The 20,832-nt window shown below is 49.3% G+C and overlaps 1 protein-coding gene across 2 annotated transcripts in view; it reads right to left on the bottom strand.

Annotated features, from left to right (window-relative positions):
• Positions 1–8,170, bottom strand: part of LOC134933262 (proton-coupled amino acid transporter 1-like) — a 155,015-nt gene extending 146,845 nt beyond the window's left edge. Inside the window, exon 1 of one of the 2 annotated variants that reach the window (XM_063928330.1) lies at positions 7,633–8,170. The gene's annotated coding sequence lies outside the window, so the exon portion shown is untranslated. The remainder of the gene's footprint in view (positions 1–7,632) is intronic. The other variant, XM_063928329.1, reaches the window with a different exon arrangement.
• Between the last annotated feature and the right edge of the window lie 12,662 nt (positions 8,171–20,832).

Below are 20,832 nucleotides of genomic sequence, written 5' to 3'. Positions count from 1 at the left end.
CAGGAACAGCAACGGCTGAACCAACATCACTTAACCAAGTAACAGTATCCTCTACGGACTACGAGAAAAGGATTTACCGGTAGGTAATTAAAATCCTACTTTCTCTTACATCCTAGAGGATACTGGGGTCCATTTAGTACCAAGGGGATGTACCAAAGCTCCCAAGCCGGGTTGGAGAGTGCTGAGGTTCCCGCAGAACTGATTGACCAAACTGAAGGTCCTCAGAAGCCAAAGTATCGAACTTGTAGAACTTAGCAAACGTGTTCGAACCTGACCAAGTAGCCGCTCGGCAGAGCTGTAAAGCCGAGACACCCCGGGGCAGCCGCCCAGGAAGAACCCACCGAACTAGTAGAGTGGGCCTGTACAGATTTTGGACACAGCAAACCTGCCGTGGAAAAAGCATGCTAAATAGTAAGCCTGATCCATCGTGCAATAGACTGCTTTGAAGCAGGACACCCAATTTTATTAGGATCATAAAGAACAAACAGCGAGTCAGATTTTCTGTGACAAGCTGTTCGCTTTACATACACCTTCAAAGCCCTCACAACATCCAAAGACTTTGAAGTAGCAGAGGTGTCGATGACAACCGGAACCTCAATAGGTTGGTTGATATGAAATGCGGACACAACTTTAGGAAGAAATTGCTGACGAGTTCTGAGTTCAGCTCTGTCCTCATGGAAAATTAAATAGGGACTTTTGTGAGACAGAGCCCCCAGCTCCGACACACGTCTTGCTGAAGCCAAGGCCAACAGTGCGACTGTCTTCCACGTAAGATATTTTACGTCCACCTCCTGTAACCGTTCAAACCAGTCCGACTGGAGGAACTGCAGCACCACATTGAGATTCCAAGGTGCCGTGGGAGGCACAAAGGGAGGTTGGATGTGCAGAACACCTTTCAAGAACGTCTGGACCTCAGGGAGAGAAGTCAATTGTTTTTGAAAGAAAATGGACAAGGCCAAAATCTGGACCTTTATGGAGCCCAGACGCAGGCCCACATCCACGCCTGCCTGCAGAAAAAGCAGGAAACGTCCCAGATGAAATTCCACCGCAGAATAATTTCTGCTCTCACACCAAGAGACGTATTTCTTCCAAATACGATGGTAATGCTTAGATGTTACCCCCTTCCTGGCTTGGATCATAGTCGGGATAACCATGTGAGGGATCCCTCTCCTGGCTAGAATCAGCCGTTCAACTTCCATGATGTCAAACGTAGCTGCGGTAAGTCCTGAAAGACGAACGGGCCCTGTTGTAAAAGATCCTCGCGAAGAGGTAGAGGCCACGGATCTTCGAGGAGCATCTTCAGAAGGTCCGCATACCAGGCTCTTCTTGGCCAGTCCGGAGCAATAAATATTGCTTGAACCCTTTCCCTTTTTATTCTCTTTAGAATTCTTGGGATCAGAGGAAGTGGAGGAAACACACCATCTGATAGACCCATGGAGTCAAGGCGTCCACCGCCTTTGGGTCTCTCGACCTGAAACAATACCGCTTGAGGTTTTTGTTGATATGAGAGGCCATCATGTCAATCTGTGGATATCCCCATAGACTTGTCAAGCACCTGAATACTTACGGATGAAGGCCCCACTCCCCCGGATGCAGGTAGTGTCTGCTGAGGAAGTCTGCTTCCCAGTTGTCTACTCCCAGAATGAAGACTGCTGACAACGCCACAGCGTTTCTTTCTGCCCAGTGGAGAATTCTTGACACCTCTGACATTGCTGCTCTGCTTTTCATTCCACCCTGTCGGTTTATGTACATCACTGCCGTCACATTGTCCGACTGGACCTGAATGGCCGGATCTTGAAGAAGATGGGAGGCCTGCAGAAGGGCGTTCCAGAATGTTGATTGGAAGGGCAACTTCCTGACTTGACCATCTTCCTTGAAACTGCACCCCCCGAGTAACTGCTCCCCAACCTCTGAGGCTTGTGTCTGTGGTTAGCAGAATCCAATTCTGAATTCCGAACCTCCGACCCTGGACGAGGTGAGAAGTCTGTAGCCACCACAGAAGAGAGATCCTAGCTTTTGGTGACAGACGGATCCTCGGATGCATATGTAGATGCGATCCGGACCATTTGTCCATCAGATTGCGCTGGAAGGGTCGTGCATGAAACCTTCCGTATTGAAGAGCCTCGTAAGAGACCACCATTTTCCTCAGAAGGTGAATGCATAGATGCACAGACACCCGGGTTGGCTTCAGGACATCCCGAACCATCGACTGGATTACAAATGCTTTCTCCAACGGAAGGAACACTTTCTGCGACTCCGTGTCCAGTATCATTCCCAGGAATGGGAGCCTCCTTGTTCGCTCTAGGTGAGACTTTGGAAGGTTCAGAATCCACCCGTGATCCTGGAGGAGTTTGGTTGAGAGACCAATGCTGTCCAGCAACCTTTCCCTGGACGGTGCTTTTATCAGTAGATCGTCCAGGTACGGAATTATGTTCACTCCTTTTGCGGAGCAGAAACATCACCTCTGCCATTAAATTGGTGAACACACTCGGTGCCATGGAGAGACCAAATGGCAGGGCCTGGAACTGCTAGTGACAGTCCTGCAATGCAAACCGTAGATAAGCCTGATGAGGAGGCCAGATCAGAATGTGAAGATATGCATCCTTGATATCCAGAGACACTAGGAATTCCCCCTCCTCCAGACCTGAGATTACCGCTCTCAGAGACTCCATCTTGAATTTGAACACTCGTCAGTACGGGTTCAACGACTCCAGGCTCAGAATCGGTCTTATCGAACCGTCCGGTTTCGGTACTACAAACAAGTTGGAGTAGTACCCCTTGTTGAGCAGATGAGGTGGAACTGGAACAATGACCTGAGTCTGTATCAGTTTTTGGATGGCATGCTGTAAAGTTATACTTGCCTCCTGATTTGAAGAATCTGTGAGGTGGGAGCTTTTGGAACTCCAGTCTGTAGCCCTGGGAAATAAGATCTATGACCCAGGGATCCTGGCACGAACGTGTCCAGATCTGACTGAAAAATTGAAGGCGGGATCCCACCTGACAGCCTTCCAGGCATTGCGGTCCACCGTCATGCTGAAGGCTTTGAGGAAGCAGAGCCTGAGTTCTGTTCCTGAGAACCTGCAGTTGCTGGTTTGCGTGGTTTACCTCTTGCGCCGCTGGAGGATGTAGATGCACCTCTGGATTTGCCCTTGAACTTGGCAGTCCGATGAGTAAGTCTTCTTGGATGGGGGGGCTGCGGAAGGAAGATACGTAGACTTACCCGCAGTAGCTGTGGAGATTTGTCTAGTTCACCTCTCCTGTGAATGGTAGGCCTTCCACGCCTTTCCTGGAGTCCGCGTCAGCAGTCTACTGGCGTAGCCACTAGCCCCCGCGTGCCAACACTGCCATAGCGGTGGTGCGTGCGTTAAGCAAGCCTATCTGTTTTATGGCTTCCACCATAAAGTTTGCAGAGTCCTCTATATGCTGCAGGAGTAAAACAACATCCCCCCTAGACAAGGAATCTAACCCCTCAATTAGGTTACCTGACCATTTTGCAATGGCTTTTGTGATCCACGCGCATGCAATAGTGGGTCTTTGGGCCACCCCAGCAGCTGTGTACAATGATTTGAGTGGTCTTAATTTTGGGATACGGTTGTTAGGTCGAGAGTCATTAGGTCGACACTGAAGGTCGACATGGTCAAAAGGTCGACATGAGTTTTTCACTTTTTTTTTTATTATTTTTCCATACTTGACGATCCACGTGGACTACGATTGGAACGGTAACCTGTGCCGAGCGAAGAACCTTGCCCGAAGCATGGCGAGCAAAGCGAGCCATGCGAGGGGACACGGAGCACTAATTGGGTTTCCCCGTCACTTTACGAAGAAAACGACACCAAAAACAGTCCAAAAACTCATGTCGACCTTTTCACCTGTCGACCTAGTGCATGTCGACCTAATGACTGTCGACCCAACGACCCATACCCCTCAATTTTACGTTCAGCCGTGTCTTTTAGGGAGGTTGCACCAGGAACAGGCAATACAATTTTTCGTGACAGCCTAGAGACTGATGCGTCCACTATCGGTGTATTTTCCCATTTTTTCCTATCCTCCAGAGGAAAGGGAAAAGATGACAGTAACCTTTTAGGAATCTGAAATTTCTAATCAGGATTAACCAACGGTTCTTCAAACAGGGTATTCAATTCCTTTGACACAGGAAAAGTAACTGAGGACTTCTTTTTTACATTAAAATAAGATTCCTCACACTCCTCTGACACCTTATTAGGAATATGCAGAACATCTCTGATATCCTCTGTAAGAGCTTCTATTCCTGTGACAGAGCCGCATCCCCCCCTCCAAGTCCACCTCACCCTCCTCCAAGTCTGACGAATCAGCGTCAGAGTCAGATTGCAGGATATGGGCCAGAGATCGCTTTTGCGGACAAATGGGAGGGGATTGAGACGCTGTTTTGGGGACTGAGTCTCTGTTCATAAACTCATCCACAGTCTGTTTTAAGTATTGCGTCTCTTTCTCATTGAGGGACAATTTTGTAGAAAGAGTGGAGATCATTCCTTTAAGAGAATTAACCCACTCCGGTTCAGCCCCGCTAGTCTGTGAACCCCGAGTACCCAGTAGTGAGCCCCCTGGTGAAGAGGAACACTCCGCTGTACAATAAACACACTCTTTGCCTGACATAATGTAAAATGTGACAGCACACACAGACACACAGGAAAAGGTTAAGCACAAGTAACCCACAAAGAGCCCTTCAGGGAGACACAGAGTTGTTTAAAGCCAGCCGCCACCGCACCCTTGCTGCTAATGCCAAGCTTAGCTGGGTCACAGACTAAGTACCCTGATAGGGGACTTAGTACACTAATAGGCGCACCCCCCCTGCTATGACCCCCTGGTACCGCTGAGGTCATTTGGAGTCACACCGGAGGAGCTGCGCGTCCTTGTCAGCATCTGTGTCCACTGCAGAGGGAATATGGCGCTGGTGAGCTGCTGAAAACTCTCAAAGTGAAGCCCCGCCCCTTCAATGGCATGCAGTCTTCCCACTTTTTTTTACACTGGCTGTGGTAATTTGTGTGCTTAAAATGGAGCAGAACCGTTTTAAGGCTGTGTTTGACAGTTTGAGTACTGTGTACAGTGTACTGAGACACAGTTGTGTACTGTGTCTGGAGACGCATTCCGCTAGTTTAGAAGCCGTGCGTCTCCATACAATCGTGCCGCCATAATGGCTAGCACCCCGCTAACCGGGACGCCGGCTCAGTACTCATGCGGGAATGTATGCTCACCGTGGGGGAGGGCTTGCAAATAGTTCCCTCAGGAGCTCAGTGTCAGTGCCCATGATACTAAATGGAATCCAGTATCCTCTAGGACGTAAGAGAAATAGATGAATTCACTGCATTTATTTATACAAATAAGTAGTAAATCTCAGACACAATTTCTGATGAGAGTTGCATAATGTGAGTGCGGACTGTATGTAACTAAATAACATGAACCTGGAAACCAGTATTATCGGATTACCATAAACGCAGACTAGACAATTTGCAGTACCATAGAAACAAAAGCATACATATGATATACACACAAACACTAAAAACATTACCCTTTAGTCTTGTTAAATAATAGCAAAGTGCAATAATTATTGCTGAGAATGATTCAAATATTTCACAATAAAGAAAAAAAAGTGATGCAATGAGTACCCGTAATGGTAATACTTTTATGTAGCATCATACTTACACTCAGAGCCAGCCATAGGCATAGGCAAACTAGGCAAATGCCTAGGGCATTTGGTATACCATGGGGCACCAGCAGCTTCTGTTGATTAAAATGATATGCAGCATGCCTATATTATGTGTGTGACAGTGGCTGAATCTGCATATGAAAAGCTACATTACAGTGTATTCCTTGAAATCACTGTAATGTAGCATGTTGTATGCAGATACATGCCACAGTGTGGTGTGGTGTTATGTGAATAAAAGCAATTCAGTGTGATGTAGTGTGAGGAGTAACGTATATAGGGGGTAATTCCAAGTTGATCGCAGCAGGAATTTTTTTTAGCAGCTGGGCAAAACCATGTGCACTGCAGGGGGGGCAGATATAACATGTGCAGAGAGAGTTAGATTTGGGTGGGTTATATTGTTTCTGTGCAGGGTAAATACTGTCTGCTTTATTTTTACACTGCAAATTAGATTGCAGATTGTACTCACCACACCCAAATCTAACTCTCTCTGCACATGTTATATCTGTCTCCCCTGCAGTGCACATGGTTTTGACCAACTGCTAAAAAATTTCCTGCTGCGATCAACTTGGAATTACCCCCATAAAGTGGTACTGCTGTGTGATGTAACGTGAATTAGGAACACTGTCGCACGATAAAATGTGAATAAAGTTGCACTACTGTGTGGTGTAATTTGAATTGGGGGTACTGTTGCATAACCATGCCCCTTCCCAGTAAGAACACACCCCTTTTTGGGCTGTGCGCTGAATGTGCGCCCTGTTCCTATTTAAAATATAGGGGATAGGAGTACCAAAATGAGGACTGCTATGGGTGAGGGGTGATGGTGCTGGGAAAGGGGTGCAGGGTCAGAGGAGGAACTAGCGGCAGTGCTAGGGGGCACCAGCCGAAATCTTGCCTAGGGCATCATATTGGTTAGGGCCGGCTCTGCTTACACTGGTTCTTCACACAGGAGAGGCTGCAACAACATTTATCAGACATTGTGGTCTATTTACTAAGCCTTGGATGGAGAGTCCCAGACATTCGGCTCCTGTCATTTTTCAAACACAGTCTGTGGCATAGCAGTTAGGAGCAGATTGGCTGGAACTTTATCTCCATCCAAGGCTTAGTAAATAGACCCCATTATTTTATCTATGTACAATAAACAGTGACATCATCTCCCCTTTCACCACATTATCATAATACCAAACCTCACCTGTCCCCTGTACTCACATTGACACCCTCCTACTCACACCACCACCATACTAATCCTCGCCCCCTGCTCTTACACACTGTCACCCTACTAATCCTCACCCTTTACACTCACACTGTCACCCTACTAATCCTCACCCTTTACACTCACACTGTCACCCTACTAATCCTCACCCTTTACACTCACACTGTCACCCTACTAATCCTCACCCTTTACACTCACACTGACACCCTACTAATCCTCACCCTTTACACTCATACTGACACCCTACTAATCCTCACGCTCTGCACTCACACTGTCACCCTACTAATCCTCACCCTCCGCACTCACCACGTCACCATACTGATCCTCACCCCTTGCTCTCACACACACGTCACCCTATTAATCTTCCCCCCTGTTCTCACACTGTCACCCTACTAATCCTCACCCTCTTCTCTCCCACCGTCATCCTACTAATCCTCACCCCCTGCTCTCACACACTGTGACCCTACTAATCCTCACCCCCTGCTCTTACTCATTGTCACCCTACTACTCCTCACCCCCTGCTCTCACACACTGTGACCCTACTAATCCTCACCCCCTGCTCTCACACACTGTCACCCTACCAATCCTCACCCCCTGCTCTCACACACTGTCACCCTACTAATCCTCACCCCCTGCTCTCACACACTGTCACCCTACTAATCCTCACCCCCTGCTCTCACACACTGTCACCCTACTCCTCCTCACCCCCCGCTCTCGCACCGGCACCCGGTATACTCACATTATCAGTGTCCCGGATTATAGCCACATCCCAGCTCCAGCAGTAGCAGAGCGCTGCACAGACACTTCCTGCTTCCCTCTGGCTGCCGGCAGCATCTGGTGGATTACACCTTTGTGTCACAGTCACACATCGCACACAACAGCGACCGATCACGTGAGACACCAGGTCAGCTGACCGTAATCTTAGCAACGAGCCGGCATTTTTTTCCTGTTCGCAACGTCAATCTTTATTATTTTTCGAACAACGACAATACCGACTTTGCTGATAACATAAAAAGTGTGCGATGCCTTGCACCCTGTGTGCGCGCTACTATGCCCCGGGCCTAGACTATGGGGAGGTCTCCGAATGCTCCAGGTCTCTGCATGGTGGATGCGCTGCTGCTGCGGCAGTCCGCGTGTGTGTGAGTGTGGGAACAGAGAGAGGACAGGCGAGTGCCGGCTACATCCCGCAGTCACCCCCGCTCTGTGTGACAGCAGTGCAGGCTGTCAGTCACTGCGCACGCAGGTGGCTCCATGTCAGGTGCCGTGGGGGGCTGATGCGGCAGCTGAGGGGTTACGGCCGTTAGGTCGACACTCATTAGTTCGACCACTGAAAGTCGACAATGCCATTATGTCGACATGCGTTATGTCGACATGTACTAGGTCGACATGAGTTTTTAACTTTTTCTCTAACGTCCTAGTGGATGCTGGGGACTCCGAAAGGACCATGGGGATAGCGGCTCCGCAGGAGACTGGGCACAAAGTAAAAGCTTTAGGACTAGCTGGTGTGCACTGGCTCCTCCCCCTATGACCCTCCTCCAAGCCTCAGTTAAGATTTTGTGCCCGAACGAGAAGGGTGCAATCTAGGTGGCTCTCCTGAGCTGCTTAGAGTAAAAGTTTAAATAGGTTTTTTTATTTTCAGTGAGACCTGCTGGCAACAGGCTCACTGCATCGAGGGACTAAGGGGAGAAGAAGCGAACTCACCTGCGTGCAGAGTGGATTGGGCTTCTTAGGCTACTGGACATTAGCTCCAGAGGGACGATCACAGGCCCAGCCATGGATGAGTCCCGGAGCCGCGCCGCCGGCCCCCTTACAGAGCCAGAAGAGTGAAGAGGTCCGGAAAATCGGCGGCAGAAGACGTCCTGTCTTCAATAAGGTAGCGCACAGCACCGCAGCTGTGCGCCATTGCTCTCAGCACACTTCACACTCCGGTCACTGAGGGTACAGGGCGCTGGGGGGGGACGCCCTGGGACGCAATGAAAATACCTTAAATGGCTAAAAATACATCACATATAGCTCCTGGGCTATATGGATGTATTTAACCCCTGCCAGTTTTCCACAAAAAAGCGGGAGAAAGGCCGCCGAAAAAGGGGCGGAGCCTATCTCCTCAGCACACTGGCGCCATTTTTTCCTCACAGCTCCGTTGGAGGAAGGCTCCCTGACTCTCCCCTGCAGTCCTGACAACAGAAACAGGGTAAAACAAGAGAGGGGGGGCACTAAATTGGCATATTAATATATACAGCAGCTATATTAGGGAAAAACACTTATATAAGGTTATCCCTATATATATATATATATATATATAGCGCTCTGGTGTGTGCTGGCAAACTCTCCCTCTGTCTCCCCAAAGGGCTAGTGGGGTCCTGTCCTCTATCAGAGCATTCCCTGTGTGTGTGCTGTGTGTCGGTACGCTGTGTCGACATGTATGAGGAGGAAAATGGTGTGGAGGCGGAGCAATTGCCTGTGTTAGTGATGTCACCCCCTAGGGAGTCGACACCTGACTGGATGGTCTTATGGAAAGAATTACGTGATAGTGTCGGCACTTTACAAAAGACTGTTGACGACATGAGACAGCCGGCAAATCAGTTGATACCTGTACAGGCGTCTCAAACACCGTCAGGGGCTATAAAACGCCCGTTACCTCAGGTCGATACAGACACTGACACGGACACTGACTCCATTGTCGACAGTGAGGAAACAAACGTATTTTCCAATAGGGCCACACGTTACATGATCACGGCAATGAAGGAGGTTTTGAACATTTCTGATACTACAAGTACCACAAAAAAGGGTATTATGTGGGGTGTGAAAAAACTACCCGTATTTTTTCCTGAATGAGATGAATTGAATGAGGTGTGTGATGAAGCGTGGGTTTCCCCCGATAAGAAACTGCTAATTTCTAAAAAATTATTGGCATTATACCCTTTCCCGCCAGAGGTTAGGGCGCGTTGGGAAACACCCCCTAGAGTGGATAAGGCGCTCACACGCTTATCAAAACAAGTGGCGCTACCGTCTCCTGATACGGCCGCCCTAAAGGAACCAGCTGATAGAAAGCTGGAAAATATCCTTAAGAGTATATACACACATACTGGTATTATACTACGACCAGCAATCGCCTCAGCCTGGATGTGCAGTGCTGGGGTGGCTTGGTCGGATTCCCTGACTGAAAATATTGATACCCTGGACAGGGACAATATATTATTGACTATAGAGCATTTAAAGGATGCATTCCTATATATGCGAGATGCACAGAGAGACATTTGCACTCTGGCATCAAGAGTAAGTGCGATGTCCATTTCTGCCAGAAGAGGATTATGGACGCGACAGTGGTCAGGGGATGCGGATTCCAAACGGCATATGGAAGTATTGCCGTATAAAGGGGAGGAGTTATTTGGGGGCGGTCTATCGGACCTGGTGGCCACGGCAACGGCTGGGAAATCCACCTTTTTACCCCAAGTCACCTCGCAGCAGAAAAAGATACCGTCTTTTCAGGCTCAGTCCTTTCGTCCCCATAAGGGCAAGCGGGCAAAAGGCCACTCATATCTGCCCCGGGGCAGAGGAAGGGGAAAAAGACTGCAACAGACAGCTTCTTCCCACGAACAGAAGCCCTCCCCCGCTTCTGCCAAGTCCTCAGCATGACGCTGGGGCCTTACAAGCGGACTCAGGCACGGTGGGGGCCCGTCTCAAAATTTTCAGCGCGCAGTGGGCTCACTCGCAAGTGGACCCCTGGATCCTGCAGGTAGTATCTCAGGGGTACAAATTGGAATTCGAGACGTCTCCCCCTCGCCGGTTCCTGAAGTCTGCTTTACCAACGTCTACCCCCGACAGGGAGGCGGTATTGGAAGCCATTCACAAGCTGTATTCCCAGCAAGTGATAATCAAGGTACCCCTCCTACAACAGGGAAAGGGGTATTACTCCACGCTGTTTGTGGTACCGAAGCCGGACGGCTCGGTGAGACCCATTTTAAATCTGAAAGCCTTGAACACTTACATAAAAAGGTTCAAGTTCAAGATGGAGTCACTCAGAGCAGTGATAGCGAACCTGGAAGAAGGGGACTACATGGTGTCTCTGGACATCAAGGATGCTTACCTCCATGTCCCAATTTGCCCTTCTCACCAAGGGTACCTCAGGTTTGTGGTACAGAACTGTCACTATCAGTTTCAGACGCTGCCGTTTGGATTGTCCACGGCACCCCGGGTCTTTACCAAGGTAATGGCCGAAATGATGATTCTTCTTCGAAGAAAAGGCGTCTTAATTATTCCTTACTTGGACGATCTCCTGATAAGGGCAAGGTCCAGAGAACAGTTAGAGGTCGGAGTAGCACTATCTCAAATAGTACTACGACAGCACGGATGGATTCTAAATATTCCAAAATCGCAGCTGATTCCGACGACACGTCTGCTGTTCCTAGGGATGATTCTGGACACAGTACAGAAAAAGGTGTTTCTTCCGGAAGAGAAAGCCAGGGAGTTATCCGACCTAGTCAGGAAACTCCTAAGACCAGGCCAGGTGTCAGTGCATCAGTGCACAAAGGTCCTGGGAAAGATGGTGGCTTCTTACGAAGCGATTCCATTCGGCAGATTCCACGCAAGAACTTTTCAGTTGGATCTGCTAGACAAATGGTCCGGATCGCATCTTCAAATGCATCAGCGGATAACCCTGTCTCCAAGGACAAGGTTGTCTCTCCTGTGGTGGTTACAGAGTGCTCATCTCCTAGAGGGCCGCAGATTCGGCATTCAGGATTGGGTCCTGGTGACCACGGATGCCAGCCTGAGAGGCTGGGGAGCAGTCAGACAGGGAAAAAATTTCCAGGGCTTGTGGTCAAGCATGGAAACGTCACTTCACATAAATATCCTGGAACTAAGGGCCATTTACAATGCCCTAAGTCAGGCAACGCCTCTGCTTCAGGGTCAGCCAGTATTGATCCAGTCGGACAACATCACGGCAGTCGCCCACGTAAACAGACAGGGCGGCACAAGAAGCAGGAGGGCAATGACGGAAGTGGCAAGGATTCTTCGCTGGGCGGAAAATCATGTGATAGCACTGTAAGCAGTGTTCATTCCGGGAGTGGACAACTGGGAAGCAGACTTCCTCAGCAGACACGATCTTCACCCGGGGGAGTGGGGACTTCACCCAGAAGTCTTCCACATGATTGTAAACCGTTGGGAAAAACCAAAGGTGGACATAATGGCGTCTCGCCTCAACAAAAAACTGGACAGATATTGCTCCAGGTCAAGGGACCCTCAGGCAATAGCTGTGGACGCTCTGGTAACACCGTGGGTGTACCGGTCAGTGTATGTGTTCCCTCCTTTTCCTCTCATACCAAAAGTACTGAGAATCATAAGAAGGAGAGGAGTAAAGACTATACTCGTGGCTCCGGATTGGCCAAGAAGGACTTGGTACCCGGAAATTCAAGAGATGATCACGGAAGACCCGTGGCCTCTACCACTAAGACAGGACCTGCTCCAGCAGGGACCATGTCTGTTCCAAGACTTACCGCGGCTGCGTTTGACGGCATGGTGGTTGAACGCCGGATCCTGAAGGAAAAAGGCATTCCGGATGAAGTCATCCCTACCCTGATCAAAGCCAGGAAGGATGTAACCGTACAACATTATCACCGTATTTGGCGTAAATATGTTGCGTGGTGCGAGGCCAGGAAGGCCCCTACAGAGGAATTTCAACTGGGTCGATTCCTGCATTTCCTGCAAACAGGACTGTCTATGGGCCTCAAATTAGGGTCCATTAAGGTTCAAATTTCGGCCCTGTCGATATTCTTCCAAAAAGAACTAGCTTCTGTTCCTGAAGTTCAGACGTTTGTCAAGGGAGTACTGCATATACAGCCTCCTTTTGTGCCTCCAGTGGCACCTTGGGATCTCAATGTAGTGTTGGGATTCCTAAAATCACATTGGTTTGAACCACTCACCACTGTGGACTTGAAATATCTCACATGGAAAGTGGTAATGCTGTTAGCCCTGGCTTCAGCCAGGCGTGTATCAGAATTGGCGGCTTTATCCTATAAAAGCCCTTACCTAATTTTTCATACGGACAGGGCAGAATTGAGGACTCGTCCTCAATTTCTCCCTGAGGTGGTTTCAGCATTTCACTTAAACCAACCTATTGTGGTGCCTGCGGCTACTAGGGACTTGGAGGATTCCAAGTTGCTGGACGTAGTCAGGGCCCTGAAAATATATGTTTCCAGGACGGCTGGAGTCAGAAAATCTGACTCGCTGTTTATCCTGTATGCACCCAACAAGCTGGGTGCTCCTGCTTCTAAGCAGACGACTGCTCGTTGGATTTGTAGTACAATTCAGCTTGCACATTCTGTGGCAGGCCTGCCACAGCCAAAATCTGTAAAAGCCCATTCCACACGGAAAGTGGGCTCATCTTGGGCGGCTGCCCGAGGGGTCTCGGCTTTACAACTTTGCCGAGCAGCTACTTGGTCAGGGGCAAACACGTTTGCTAAATTCTACAAATTTGATACCCTGGCTGAGGAGGACCTGGAGTTCTCTCATTCGGTGCTGCAGAGTCATCCGCACTCTCCCGCCCGTTTGGGAGCTTTGGTATAATCCCCATGGTCCTTTCGGAGTCCCCAGCATCCACTAGGACGTTAGAGAAAATAAGAATTTACTTACCGATAATTCTATTTCTCATAGTCCGTAGTGGATGCTGGGCGCCCATCCCAAGTGCGGATTGTCTGCATTACTTGTACATAGTTATTGTTACAAAAATCGGGTTATTGTTGTTGTGAGCCATCTTTTCAGAGGCTCCTTCTGTTATCATGCTGTTAACTGGGTTCAGATCACAAGTTGTACGGTGTGATTGGTGTGGCTGGTATGAGTCTTACCCGGGATTCAAAATCCTTCCTTATTGTGTACGCTCGTCCGGGCACAGTATCCTAACTGAGGCTTGGAGGAGGGTCATAGGGGGAGGAGCCAGTGCACACCAGCTAGTCCTAAAGCTTTTACTTTGTGCCCAGTCTCCTGCGGAGCCGCTATCCCCATGGTCCTTTCGGAGTCCCCAGCATCCACTACGGACTATGAGAAATAGAATTATCGGTAAGTAAATTCTTATTTTTTTCTCTGACGTCCTAGTGGATGCTGGGAACTCCGTAAGGACCATGGGGAATAGCGGCTCCGCAGGAGACTGGGCACAAAAAGAAAAGCTTTAGGACTACCTGGTGTGCACTGGCTCCTCCCCCTATGACCCTCCTCCAAGCCTCAGTTAGATTTTTGTGCCCGACCGAGCTGGGTGCAATCTAGGAGGCTCTCCTGAGCTTCTTAGGAAAAGTTAGTTTTAGGTTTTTTATTTTCAGTGAGACCTGCTGGCAACAGGCTCACTGCATCGAGGGACTAAGGGGAGAAGAAGCGAACCTGCCTGCTTGCAGCGAGCTTGGGCTTCTTAGGCTACTGGACACCATTAGCTCCAGAGGGACCGAACACAGGCCCAGCCTCGGAGTCCGGTCCCAGAGCCGCGCCGCCGGCCCCCTTACAGAGCCAGAAGCAAGAAGAGGTCCGGAAAATCGGCGGCAGAAGACATCGGTCTTCACCAAGGTAGCGCACAGCACTGCAGCTGTGCGCCATTGCTCCTCATGCACCACACGCTCCGGTCACTGATGGGTGCAGGGCGCTGGGGGGGGCGCCCTGAGCAGCAATATAAACACCTTGGCTGGCTAAATTACATCACATATAACCCCCAGGGCTATATGGATGTATATAAACCCCTAAAATACAACAACAAAAGGCTGCGCTTAGAGAGATGAATTGTCTGAAAAACAGTATAAAATGTATTAAACTTAAAATCCGTCCATTGGACAATTCAATTAAAATACACTGTAAGGTGTGAGCCCCTTCATCACCTCATCACAATCATCACTGCAATCCTGAACCACCGCGGACCCCAGAATCTGCTAGACTTGAACCACATCCAACAACTAAGGACTGGACTTTCTTGTCAACCAAAACGCAATACTGGTGAGGACTTTCCATGACTTTATGCTAAAATATTGGAATTGCAGAACCTCCAGCGTTGGGACCTAATCCTCCAGCCCAGGGACTATGCTATAGCCCCAGGATAAAATTGGTTTCAAGCATACAGGGTCATTTTGGTTCACAAAATAAGCCTATGTGATGTTGAAAAGGTGATTGAAGGTTATTCATTACAGTGTATTTTAATTGAATTGTCCAATGGACGGATTTTAAGTTTAATAAATTTTATACTGTTTTTCAGACAATTCATCTCTCTAAGCGCAGCCTTTTGTTGTTGTATTTTAGTTTTGTTTTTATAAAGGTTTAACTACCCTATACAGGCAGCTGCTGCACTTTTCAAATTGGAAAACACTTAAAGCGCCCTTTCCAACCTAGGTTGGTTTGTCTCAGTATATAAACCCCTGCCAGATTCCTGAAAAAAGCGGGAGAAAAGTCAGCCGAGAAGGGGGCGGAGCCTATCTCCTCAGCACACTGGCGCCATTTTCCCTCACAGCTCCGCTGGAAGGACGTCTCCCTGACTCTCCCCTGCAGTCCTGCACTACAGAAAAGGGTAAAACAAGAGGGGGGGGGGGGGGGGGGGCACTAATTAGGCGCAGTATAATATACACAGCAGCTATAAAGGGAAAAACACTCTGTTTGGTGTTATCCCAACATATATATAGCGCTCTGGTGTGTGCTGGCATACTCTCCCTCTGTCTCCCCAAAGGGCTAGTGGGGTCCTGTCCTCTATCAGAGCATTCCCTGTGTGTGTGCTGTGTGTCGGTACGACTGTGTCGACATGTATAAAGAGGAAAATGATGTGGAGGCGGAGCAATTGCCTGTAATGGTGATGTCACCCCCTAGGGAGTCGACACCTGAGTGGATGAGCTTATGGAAGGATTTACGTGAAAGTGTCAGCTCTTTACAAAAGACGGTTGATGACATGAGACAGCCGGCTACTCAGCTGGTGCCTGTCCAGGCGTCTCAAAGACCATCAGGGGCTCTAAAACGCCCGCTACCTCAGATGGCAGATACAGACGCCGACACGGATACTGACTCCAGTGTCGACGATGAAGAGACGAATGTGACTTCCAGTAGGGCCACACGTTACATGATTGAGGCAATGAAAAATGTTTTACACATTTCTGATAGTACAAGTACCACTAAAAAGGGTATTATGTTTGGTGAGAAAAAACTACCTGTAGTTTTTCCTGCATCTGAGGAATTAAATGAAGTGTGTGATGAAGCGTGGGTTTCTCCCGATAAAAAACTGATAATTCCTAAAAAGTTATTGGCATCATACCCCTTCCCGCCAGAGGATAGGGCACGTTGGGAAACACCTCCTAGGGTGGATAAAGCGCTCACACGCTTGTCAAAACAGGTGGCACTACCGTCTCCGGATACGGCGGCCCTTAAGGAACCTGCTGACAGAAATCAGGAGAATATCCTAAAATGTATATACACTCACACGGGTGTTATACTGCGACCAGCAATCGCCTCAGCCTGGATGTGCAGTGCTGGGGTGGCTTGGTCGGATTCCCTGACTGAAAATATTGATACCCTGGATAGGGACAGTATATTACTGACTATAGAGCATTTAAAAGATGCATTTTTATATATGCGTGATGCACAGAGGGATATTTGCCGACTGGCATCAAGAGTAAGTGCGCTGTCCATATCTGCCAGAAGAGGGTTATGGACGCGGCAGTGGTCAGGTGATGCTGATTCCAAAAGGCATATGGAAGTATTGCCTTATAAAGGGGAGGAGTTATTTGGGGTAGGTCTATCGGACCTGGTATCCACGGCAACTGCTGGGAAATCCACATTTTTACCCCAGGTAGCCTCTCAACATAAAAAGACGCCGTATTATCAGGCGCAGTCCTTTCGGCCCCATAAGGGCAAGCGGGCGAAAGGCTCCTCATTTCTGCCCCGTGGCAGAGGGAGAGGAAAAAGGCTGCAGCAAACAGCCAGTTCCCAGGAACAGAAGCCCTCTCCCGCTTCTGCCAAGTCCTCAGCATGACGCTGGGGCTCTACAAGCGGACTCAGGCACGGTGGGGGCCCGTCTCAAGAATTTCAGCGCGCAGTGGGCTCACTCACAAGTGGACCCCTGGATCCTTCAGGTGGTATCTCAGGGGTACAAATTGGAATTCGAGACGTCTCCCCCTCGCCGTTTCCTAAAGTCTGCCTTACCGACGTCTCCCTCCGACAGGGAGGCGGTATTGGAAGCCATTCACAAGCTGTATTCACAGCAGGTGATAATCAAGGTACCCCTGCTGCAACAGGGAAAGGGGTATTATTCCACGCTGTTTGTGGTACCGAAGCCGGATGGCTCGGTGAGACCTATTTTAAATCTAAAATCTTTGAACACTTACATACAGAGGTTCAAATTCAAGATGGAGTCACTCAGAGCGGTGATCGCGAACCTGGAAGAAGGGGATTATATGGTGTCTCTGGACATCAAGGATGCTTACCTCCATGTCCCAATTTACCCTTCTCACCAAGGGTACCTCAGGTTTGTGGTACAGAACTGCCACTATCAGTTTCAGACGCTGCCGTTTGGATTGTCCACGGCGCCCCGGGTCTTTACCAAAGTAATGGCCGAAATGATGATACTCCTTCGAAGGAAGGGAGTTTTAATTATCCCTTACTTGGACGATCTCCTGATAAGGGCAAGATCCAAGGAACAGTTGGTAGTCGGAGTAGCACTATCTCAGGTAGTGCTGCGGCAGCACGGGTGGATTCTCAATATCCCAAAATCGCAGCTGATCCCGACGACACGTCTTCTGTTCCTAGGGATGATCCTGGACACAGTCCAGAAAAAGGTGTTTCTCCCGGAAGAGAAAGCCAGAGAGTTATCCGAGCTAGTCAGAAACCTCCTAAAACCAGGCCAAGTATCAGTGCACCAATGCACAAGGGTCCTGGGAAAAATGGTAGCTTCCTACGAAGCAATCCCATTCGGCAGATTCCACGCAAGGACATTCCAGTGGGACCTGCTGGACAAATGGTCCGGATCGCATCTTCAGATGCATCAGCGAATAACCCTGTCCCCAAGGACAAGGGTGTATCTCCTGTGGTGGTTGCAGAGTGCTCATCTTCTAGAGGGCCGCAGATTCGGCATTCAGGACTGGGTTCTGGTGACCACGGATGCCAGCCTGCGAGGCTGGGGAGCAGTCACACAGGGAAGAAACTTCCAGGGCTTGTGGTCAAGCCTGGAGACATCACTTCACATAAATATCCTGGAGTTAAGAGCCATTTACAATGCTCTAAGCCAAGCAAGACCTCTGCTTCAAGGTCAGCCGGTGCTGATCCAGTCGGACAACATCACGGCAGTCGCCCACGTAAACAGACAGGGCGGCACAAGAAGCAGGAGGGCAATGGCAGAAGCTGCAAGGATTCTTCGCTGGGCGGAAAATCATGTGATAGCACTGTCGGCAGTGTTCATTCCGGGAGTGGACAACTGGGAAGCAGACTTCCTGAGCAGGCACGATCTCCACCCGGGAGAGTGGGGACTTCACCCAGAAGTCTTCCACATGATGATAAACCGTTGGGAAAAACCAAAGGTGGACATGATGGCGTCCCGCCTCAACAAAAACTGGACAGGTATTGCGCCAGGTCAAGGGACCCTCAAGCAATAGCTGTGGACGCTCTGGTAACACCGTGGGTGTACCAGTCAGTGTATGTGTTCCCTCCTCGGCCTCTCATACCCAAGGTGCTGAGAATTATACGGCGGGGAGGAGTAAGATCTATTCTCGTGGCTCCGGATTGGCCAAGAAGGACTTGGTACCCGGAACTTCAAGAGATGCTCACAGAGGACCCGTGGCCTCTACCTCTGAGAAGGGACCTGCTCCAGCAGGGACCCTGTCTGTTCCAAGACTTACCGCGGCTGCGTTTGACGGCATGGCGGTTGAACGCCGGATCCTAAAGAAAAAAGGCATTCGAGACGAAGTCACCCCTACTTTGATAAAAGCCAGAAAGGATGTAACCGCAAAGCATTATCACCGCATCTGGCGGAAATATGTTGCGTGGTGCGAGGCCAAAAAGGCCCCGACGGAGGAATTTCAATTGGGTCGATTCCTGCATTTCCTGCAAGCAGGAGTGTCTATGGGCCTAAAATTAGGATCCATTAAGGTCCAGATTTCGGCCCTGTCGATTTTCTTTCAGAGAGAACTGGCTTCAGTGCCTGAAGTCCAGACGTTTGTTAAGGGAGTGCTTCATATACAGCCTCCTTTTGTGGCTCCAGTGGCACCCTGGGATCTGAATGTTGTTTTGGATTTCCTAAAATCACATTGGTTTGAACCACTCAACACTGTGGAATTAAAATATCTCACATGGAAAGTGGTCATGTTGTTGGCCCTGGCTTCAGCCAGGCGTGTGTCCGAATTGGCGGCTTTATCCTGTAAAAGCCCTTACCTGATTTTTCATACGGACAGGGCAGAATTGAGGACTCGTCCTCAATTTCTCCCAAAGGTGGTTTCAGCGTTTCATCTGAACCAGCCTATTGTGGTACCTGCGGCTACTAAGGACTTGGAGGACTCCAAGTTGCTGAACGTTGTCAGGGCCCTGAAAATATATGTTTCCAGGACGGCTGGAGTCAGAAAATCTGACTCGCTATTTATCCTGTACGCACCCAACAAGCTGGGTGCTCCTGCTTCTAAGCAGACTATTGCTCGCTGGATTTGTAGTACAATCATAGGTGTGCGCAGGGGGGGTGCCTGGTGCGCACAGGCACCACCTAATGTCTGGCACCCTGATCTCACATGCCTGAGGCAGCGATCGCCGAGCTGTCCCCTCTGCACTGCACCCTGTCAGGACTGCATTACTGACCGGACGCCTGGGTTAATCAAGGGTGCCACTGCCACCGGCTTTCAAACTCCCGGCTCCACCTCAATGTGCAAAAACAGTGTGATGTGACGTGATGACATCATGCTGCTTGCATGCCCACCCGTCAAACCCGCCACATACACACCTCTTTCATTCTATGCTATGCCAACACCAGCCATTGATGAGGAGCAGCATGCAGCCAGCGTTCCTCTTAGGAAGACAAATTCAATACTGTCGGACGGCTGGCAGCAGCATTGACACGTCACTTGTTTTTCCAGCAGCGGCAGCAGCAGCAGCAGCAGCAGCAGTACTAGTCTGCGACTGTCAGTGTCAGTTAGTGACTGACTTGTAAGTAAGCTGCTGCAGTTTGCAGGGGAAAGACAGGGGGAGCCAGACCAGGCAGAGGAGGAGCAGTGTAATTTCAGTGAGTGCCATCAGGGGTGTTTGTTTGAGCACACCACAACATCTGACAATGTATCTGCTTTATTAGGATTGGTACAAAGGTGGATATTTTATATGCATTGACCATCAATAGACGGTGCTAGACACACCCCTCCGACGGTGCACCCCCTAATAAAATGTGCTGCGCACGCCAGTGAGTACAATTCAGCTTGCGCATTCTGTGGCAGGCCTGCCACAGCCAAAATATGTAAAAGCCCACTCCACAAGGAAGGTGGGCTCATCTTGGGCGGCTGCCCGAGGGGTCTTGGCTTTACAACTCTGCCGAGCTGCTACTTGGTCAGGGTCAAATACTTTTGTAAAATTTTACAAATTTGACACTCTGGCTGAGGAGGACCTGGAGTTTTCTCACTCGGTGCTGCAGAGTCATCCGCACTCTCCCGCCCGTTTGGGAGCATTGGTATAATCCCCATGGTCCTTACGGAGTTCCCAGCATCCACTAGGACGTCAGAGAAAATAAGAATTTACTTACCGATAATTCTATTTCTCGTAGTCCGTAGTGGATGCTGGGCGCCCATCCCAAGTGCGGATTATCTGCAATACTTGTACATAGTTATTGTTAACAAATCGGGTTATTGTTGTTGTGAGCCATCTATCCAGAGGCTCCTCTGTTATCATGCTGTTAACTGGGTTCATATCACAAGTTGTACGGTGTGATTGGTGTGGCTGGTATGAGTCTTACCCGGGATTCAAAATC

Source organism: Pseudophryne corroboree, chromosome 6, assembly GCF_028390025.1.
Source record: "Pseudophryne corroboree isolate aPseCor3 chromosome 6, aPseCor3.hap2, whole genome shotgun sequence".
Lineage (NCBI taxonomy): Eukaryota > Metazoa > Chordata > Amphibia > Anura > Myobatrachidae > Pseudophryne > Pseudophryne corroboree.
Note: the sequence above shows the minus strand (reverse complement) of the source record. Positions and strands in the feature narration are given on the sequence as shown.